General features: G+C 38.5%; 1 protein-coding gene across 2 annotated transcripts in view; it reads left to right on the top strand.

Annotated features, from left to right (window-relative positions):
- The first annotated feature begins 7,647 nt into the window (after positions 1-7,647).
- Positions 7,648-8,529, top strand: part of LOC110445793 (hyaluronan mediated motility receptor-like) — a 33,715-nt gene continuing 32,833 nt past the window's right edge. For both annotated transcript variants that reach the window (XM_021490584.1, XM_021490582.1), the window contains exon 1: positions 7,648-8,016. The gene's annotated coding sequence lies outside the window, so the exon portion shown is untranslated. The remainder of the gene's footprint in view (positions 8,017-8,529) is intronic.

Raw genomic sequence — 8,529 nt, 5'->3', positions numbered from 1 at the left:
TGCCTTCAACAAGCACGTAGATTCTCCTCACTTCAAGATGGAGACTCCTCGCGGTATTATCGCCTTCGTGAGAGAGGGAATATGGGCGACTTCCGTAGATCTGAAGGACTCCTACTCTCACATCCCCATCAGGAAGTCGGCACAGAATTACCTCCGTTTTACTTGCAACGGAAAGGTCTTCCAGTTCCGGGCCATGCCGTTCGGGCTCTCGACTGCACCTTTGGTTTTCAGCAAGCTGCTGCAGGTGGTCGGAGGATTCCTGGACTCTCGAAGAATAGATGTTCACATCTATTTCGACGACTCCCTCATTGTCCACCTAGTGAGAGAGGTGCATATGCATTCCCGCCCTTTAACCTGGTGGGCAGGGTGCTGGCAATTCCTCTCAGAGCGAACCTCCTTCGCCAGCCTCGGTCCAGGACGATGCACTCTCGTCCGGAGATCCTCCAACATCACGCGTGGAAGCTATCGCAGGATGCCTCGCTCCGGCGGGCTTTTCTAGGTACTATTGCTAGTGTTCTCTCTGTTCATGGTAGGTCGGAGGTAGGCTCGTCCTCCTCTCTTTCTGCCATGATTAGGGGGTTTGGGTTTGACAGGCCTAAGGTCCGGCGGTTGGCTCCGCAGTGGAATTTGCCACTGGCGCTCAAATCGTTGATACGAGCACCTTATGAGCCTTTAGCGTCTGCATCCTTGAAGTTTGTTACCTACAAGGTGGTATTCCTTATTGCTCTGGCCTCAGGTCGAAGGAGGAGTGAGATTCATGCCTTGTCTTCTCACCCCTCTTGCCTCCGGTGGTCCAGGAATTATTCTGCCGTTACCCTTCTCACCGATCCTGCCTTCATGGCTAAGAATCAGGTTCCTGACTTCTCGCCCGATCCTATTCAGATTCCGTTTTTGACTGCCTTCGTTGGGTCTGAGGAACAGGATAGGTTGCTCTGTCCCTGTCGGGCTCTTAGGTTTTACCTCGATAAAACCAGGGAGGCGGGGTCCTCGATCTCGTCTGTTTTTGCCCATTAAGCAAGGTCAGCAGGATATCTCCTCTCAGTCAGTGTCTAGATGGATCTGTCAGGTCATCACGTACGGTTACGATCACTCAGATGATCAGGTTCGGGCCATGCATAAGGTGAGAGCTCATGGGATCAGGGCCCTTTCTGCGTCATGGGCCCTCCTCAATGGGTCCCCCTTTCAGGAGGTCATGTCCGCGACCTCCTGGCGCGGACAAACTACCTTCACGGATTTTTATCTCCGGTCCTTGGTTTCTCATTCTGATGGATTGTATTCCCTTGGACCGGTGGTGGTTGCACAGTCTGTGGCTGTTCCTCCACAGTAATTCAGTGATTTTAAATAGTATGCTATCAGGCACCGCGATGGTACACCTGCTCGTTTCACAGGGAGGTTTTCCATTTTTTAATTACTTTTGGGGCTTAATTAGGGGGTTCCTTGAAACTTTTTTCCTACCTTGAGCATGTCTCGAGTTTGTTCCGTCAGCCTGGTCTGCCTGGATTCGAAGCATCCAATACGGTTAGACGAATTCGCATACTAAAGTTATGGTAATTATTACTGTAATGAAATTGGGGTTTTTGAAGTAAAACCAATTTTCATGATGTAATACTTACCATAACTTTATGGAGTTCCACCCTGTATTCCTCCCCTTGCCTCCCCATCCCGACTGCCTTTAGGCTCCATAAAAGGGGTTTGAGGAAGGGAGATCACTCCGTGACTCTGTCATCGAGATATGGGTTACGTGACCGTAGGGAGGTAGGGATATTTGAATCTTTTGTTTTTGGGCTACAAAGATGGGTGTAGGTATTGTACATGCATACTAAAGTTATGGTAAGTATTACATCATGAAAATTGGTTTTACTTCAAAAACCTCAAGTTAATACAAGTTACACAAACACAATAGTTCGAACTATATAGCCACGATAATCCACCATCCTGCTTTGTGAAACCTATATTTCGTTATCCTGTTCAGCCGTATAAAAAGTGTGATAAATCTTAAATCAACAAATATATACGTAAAGGTCCCATCCAAAATCAACAAATATATACGTGAAGTCCTATCAAATACCTGAATAGAACTTTTATTACTCAAATGCATACGTTGAATAGACGCTAAGAAATCAGAAAACCAATTATATACGAGTGCATGGTTTATGATTTTTATATGAAACATAAACTTTACATTATATTAAATATTGATGTGTACAAAGCGATCTGGCTTTCTCTGTTATAAAATACAGTCTACTCAGGTAACAAAATGTACCATGAAAGTTCGATTTTATTACTGACAAGTAAGGCCGGACTCGGAGTGACGTTTTCAATATATCTGTTCATGCGTATACCTATCTTCGCTGTTTATACGAGTTGTCACAGTTTATTTATTTAGATACGCACTTACAAAAGCAATATAAGAATTCCTATTGAAATCTGCACAAAGGCTTCACACGATTACGTTTAAAAGCGACCGTTCAATTGCACACAATACAGAGGAGGCTACCAAAGGGCCATCATTGAACCTGGACAAAATCTATATGAGGCCATTTAGAGGAGAATACAATATGTTTTTAATCGGACGAAACGAAAAAGAGGCCACAAATGGGACATCCGTTAACCTTTTATAACATGATAAAAGCTTTACAAGGCCACTAAAGTGATAATGAACATTTTGTTAATTTAACATCACACAGAACCTCAAACGCGACATGAGAGGCCACACAGGGGGAACAAACTTATTGTTTACCTCACCCAACACAAGAGAGGCCACACACGGGGAACAAACTTATTGTTTACCTCACCCAACACAAGAGAGGCCACACAGGGGGAACAAACTTATTGTTTACCTCACACAGAACATGAGAGGCCACGAAGTAGACATCGGTTAGCCTGTTATTAACCTGACATAAATCAGGAGGAGAGAAACGAACACGTGTGTGGGTGGGTGGGGGTGGGGGGGTATAGTTGTCTGTACGGTAAGGCTCCCGTCACCTGTACTACATTGATCACCTTATTTGTTGGAAAGCTGACTAGTATGATACGGACGTTTGTGTTATATCCACCCTCTTGTAGCTGATTGTTCACGATGAAATTTCTCATCTTCTTATTACAGTTAACGTAGTCATGCTATCCAAAAATAACCGAATATCAAGAAAACAGCAACATAATTATTTTAATTTATACTTGTTAAAGCTGAAAAAGTCAAGTAAATATCTCTTAGGATCAAAGAAAATATATGAAAATCACTTAATTTACTTACTTCGAAATGAAATATTTACATCTTGTGTTATATTGTATAGCAAAAGCAGTTAACGGGCAATGTAGATTTAGCCGAGAGTTAAACCGGAATCATAAAATTGCAAAAAAAATTGAACAATCAATGTGGTTAAGAGTACGTTCAATTTGAGGATATACTTCCTGTTGTCGTTCAAAGATAGAAAAAGCTTGGTGCCTATTTCAATAACTATATTGGTTTGTATGCCCATTATATGTTTGACATTTATGGCAGCAACGATATAGAGAAACTTTTTTTGTCTGAACCTTGCTGATTTTCAAATGATTTAGCCAGGAAATCTTAGGTAAATTAGTTGTTACAATCAATCAGAAGTTAAACTGTGATGCAATTATAAACTTTATTGACAATTCCATACCCAACCACTCTGGACTTTTTAAAAATCAATCATTGGGGGAAAAATCAATTAAGATAAACACATTATGTTTTTTTAAATCATCGTGTTGGAAATTTTCCACTTTTTAAAAATGCATGCAATGATATGTCAGTCATCCGACTTCAGCCAATCCCTTAAACATTGTTATCAAATAATATTTCTGCATCGAATAAGTCTAAAACACCGAAAAAAGAAAACACGCTTTTAAGCATTTGCTTTTGTAACTTAACTCCAAATCAGCTCTGAAAGGCAACCGTGAAGGTTAGTGATCCTCCTAGTAGTTTAAAGCAACATTTGCCATTTATGAAAATCAAATACTTATTCCATTTTTTCAATCACTTGGTCATAAACTAATAAACAGTCCTGATATACATATATACAGAGCATTTTGTTTGGTACTTGACTGTGTATTGAAAACGCCTTAAGCTTTATAATACTTATACGTATGTTTTTATTGTTGGGTATCTGACTGTGTATGATAAACGATAGGTATACTTTGGTCATCTAACATTTGGATGTCATTGCAATTTTATGTATACAGTATTTATTAGCGCTAAACATACCATGCATATTACTTAAAATATATCATATATTACCGTTTTGTCACGGTTCATGCCCACGCACAATAGGTGACTGATAAAGTATGACAGATTCGGTGAATGTTTTTGTAAATATCATTTCTATTAAACTCACTTCAACTATGAAGCCATTTGAAAGTGAAAAAAAGTGTGTCCAGATATGGTATCAATTTAAACCATGCCATGAATATTAACAACGATTAGGACGTACACGGCTTGATGTTGTATCTTCGTAGGTCTGCATGCGGTGGGTGGAATGATTGTATTGAAGATTTCGTTCATTTCGTTGATTCACACGTATGTTTGCAACATAAAAGGTAAAGGAAAAAGAAAGATGGGCGGGCAAGAGGGAGAGGGGGCATTTTTTCCATAGACTTTTAACCCACCACCTTTTCTCCTGACGTCCAAACATTAACGATGTTGTTAACATGCAATTTCTACCCCCACAGAGACATAAACCAAAACTTGTATAGGATAACCTCAACATGCAAACCTTGTTATCCTCTAGACCCACAATCCACGTCATCCAGCCCCATTTACTCAAAATATCCTCCCTCTACATCAACATGTACTGGTCCTGATTCTTCATCCAAACATTTAAAGTGTGTAAACCCAACTTGTATTTTGTATTGTTCGCGTCGGGAACAATAGGCCTTAACAGACTTAATGTATCCACATTTCCCGCTGTAAAAGACAATGATACTTGTGTATCATTTTATTGCGCTTTCTCAGTTTGATGTCCTCTTCTGCCTTTGTCTCTGTTTTTATCACTTGTTTTCCTGCGTTTTAATGGTTTACCTTGAATGACCCTTTGTGTTAAAAGCCGCTAGATAGCATCACTAATCGATATATATCATAGTAGCATATAATGATTGCATACTTTTGTTTTATAATGTTGGACAGACTGAAACAAACACATCTCTAAAACAAAACATATTCAAAACACGTTTATCAAAATTTGTGTCGCTCGTGCTGGTAGATAAACTAAATGCCTATGTAAACGTTCTATCATGTCTTGCACCATTGGATTGATCCGCCGTATGCATACTGTTCTGTAAATGTTTATTATTTTCATTAAAAGCATTTTTTATCGAGTGTAATTAAAAAAGCCTATTCCAAATGAAAACCATTATCACAATGAACAATAATATATATAAGTATACCATTGATAAAACCCTTTTCAATCCGTTTTCGAGACAAACTCAGATATGAAATTGATTGAAGTCGCTAATAAGATAAAATAAGAACAATGAATTCCATTATACATATTCCATTATACATATCAGTGATTTACTGTAACTTACATTGTACATACAAAAATGTAATATTTTAAAATAACGTTGATGGCAACAGTATTCTCTTTTGAGTTCATAATATAAACATTGTACATATTGTTTAATTTGAAGTTAACAAGTACTCATCTTAATTTTCAAATTCATAATTAAACTGTTTTACGCACCTGCCCTTCTGTTCCAACAGTAGTTTAGACAGTTTCCAACTTTTTGTCCCCTACTATCACAGATGAGTCCTTGGAGAACGAATATTTTGGCTTACTTCATCTATTACCGAATTGTAACGGTGCTACAATGTATCACCTGTGTGTGTGTCACGTTTATATAAAAAACTATCGGAGTTCCCATTTCATATGGGGCTTCTGAAACAGTATAAGGTTTTAAATCGTATAGTGCCTCTGTACGGGGTAAAAATGAAAACACAAATGTGAAAAGGTTCAAAGATTATATAAAATACGTTTTATCACAGGAAACTATATTCATTGCAAAGTATCTGATATATGTTAGGTGAATATGCTTCATATCTACCCCAATCAAATTATTGAAACGATTACAAAAAGCTTTATACATCTAAAAACATTCCGATCGCCCTTCTTATAACGCTGTTACACAGGCTTACAAAAATGTTACAAAAACTATTGGGAAATGGCAACTCACATGTTTTATATACAGCTACGACTGGGATCTATTGAAATATAATTTTAAACACTCAAAAAAAACATATTGTGAAATTTGAAATTGTGATGCGTTTATTCCTAGATATGAACTTTACAGTAGAAAGAAAACGCATAGGAGTACTGTGTGTGTGTGTGTGTGGAGTACTGTGTGTGTGTGAGTGGAGTACTGTGTGTGTGTGAGTGGAGTACTGTGTGTGTGTGGAGTACTGTGTGGGTGTGAGTGGAGTACAGTGTGTGTGTATGTGGAGTACTCTGTGTGTGAGTGGAGTACTGTGTGTGTGTGGAGTACTGTGTGGGTGTGAGTGGAGTTCAGTGTGTGTGTATGTGGAGTACTCTGTGTGTGAGTGGAGTGCTGTGTGTGTGTGTGTGGAGTGCTGTGTGTGTGTGTGAGTGGAGTACTGTGTGTGTGAGTGGAGTACTGTGTGTGTGTGGGGTACTGTGTGTGTGTGTGTGTGTGTGTGTGTGTGTGTGTGTGTGTAGTACTGTGTGTATGTGTGTGTGGAGTACTGTGTGTGTGTGTGAGAGGAGTACTGAGTGTGTGTGAGTGGAGTACTGTGTGTGTGTGAGTGGAGCACTGTGTGTTTGTTGGTAAGTGTGTAGTTTATTTTGTTTCCAATTCCCATTTTCTTTTATAACAGTCTTTGCTAAATGATAGAAGACATAATAAAGTATTCCGGTAACATCTACGAATTCTGAAAATAGAACATAATAATACTGTCGTATGGACAGCTATCTACAACCTAATCAAGTATGATAGCGTTTGATTAGGTAAATACACGATAGAAACTCCATAACATGGACCATCATCTTACCTGTAAGGTCATATGAAAACTTCCATCAGAAGTTCATTACTTTTACCCAAGGCTGAACTTCATATCTCGCGAACAGACATACATACATACATGTATCTACCAAAGCATAATGTCATATACGATTTTCAGTAACTTACCAAGAAATTAAACACATCACTTCCATACACTCGCCAAGATAACTTATCACCATGAATACATCAAAAGATTGTGTTAACGTTCTTGGTTCAAACCACTTCACTTTAAAGAGAGTGACATGTATTTTTCTCTAACACTAAATACAAAACATAAAACTATCCATTACTTCCGCATTGAATGTACCATATACACGTTTTGTCCTGGTGCTTTGAATAACATTTTATTTCTTTTCCTGTTTTTCTTAACATTTTTGACTTCTACTTGTTACTTTTAAGTTTCAATTACTGACAGAGAGATATCGTAGCAGATGGGTACATATGAGCGATTATAGATATATCAGACTCTTTCCTAAGGGAGACATGATTCTCATATATATGTTGCTCCTAACATTCAGAAGAAAAAAATCGAACGTTTGTCATAGGCTTTTACGGTTACATACACCGGGCTGGACATTTAAATCCCCGGCTCCAATACACAGCGACACCTACCCCGTACTATGCCCCAGCGTTCAGACCAGATCAAGGTTAAGTACAGAGGTAGAAAGTTACCTATATCCGTTCCGTATGCTATACATATAGAGGTGTGTGTGTATTTGTTGACAGGGACCATTGCCTATGTACTTACCAGGATAAAACAGGCATTACAAACCTCATCGACAACGTTAAAGGACAGTTTACTGGCTATCTATGTGTATAGTAAAAGTATCACGTCAACTCAAGTACTATATTTACATGCACATAGCGCTGCCTGTGGCAAATCATTTCAAATTCACATGACGTTCGATTTCATTTAATACAAGATGTGTTGTGGATAACGTGTGTATCTGAAACCTTGGATGTGTACTGGGACATGCTATCACGGTAAGACGTTTTCTGTAGTATATTAATCTGATACACGATCAAACACGGTCTCAGGCAGTGTTTTTGTTGTAAGCTATATGCTATCGTTTTCGAGGTAAATATCTACCTGTATTTATACAAAAAAATACCGACACAATGATCCATTTGTTTAGCGCTGTATATTACCTGTAGTACATTTACTTATGTCCACAATAGTGAATTGTATGTAGTCTTGATGTAAACATAACAATAATATAACCCAGGTAAAGTAATCACAGCATGAATGTAATATATCATTGTTGGTCACACTGTATTTATATGAAGGCCAATGCTGTAAACAATGTTTATAGCTACCCGTATGACAATGATTATTACCTACTATGTTTTGAGAGAAACGAATATTCGAAGTATAGGAAAATTAGTTGAGCTGCAGAAATGTAATGTGTTTTATTGTTGTGAAAATGGTTCACTGCAATAGTAGTTCTTGCAAAATGAAGATTATTTTTTTTATATAAAATGGACTAGCTATGGATC

The sequence above is a fragment of the Mizuhopecten yessoensis genome, unplaced genomic scaffold (genome assembly GCF_002113885.1).
Source record: "Mizuhopecten yessoensis strain PY_sf001 unplaced genomic scaffold, ASM211388v2 scaffold2369, whole genome shotgun sequence".
In the NCBI taxonomy this organism is placed as follows: Eukaryota; Metazoa; Mollusca; class Bivalvia; order Pectinida; family Pectinidae; genus Mizuhopecten; species Mizuhopecten yessoensis.
The sequence above is the reverse complement of the archived record's forward strand: the minus strand, read 5'-3'. Positions and strand labels throughout refer to the sequence as shown.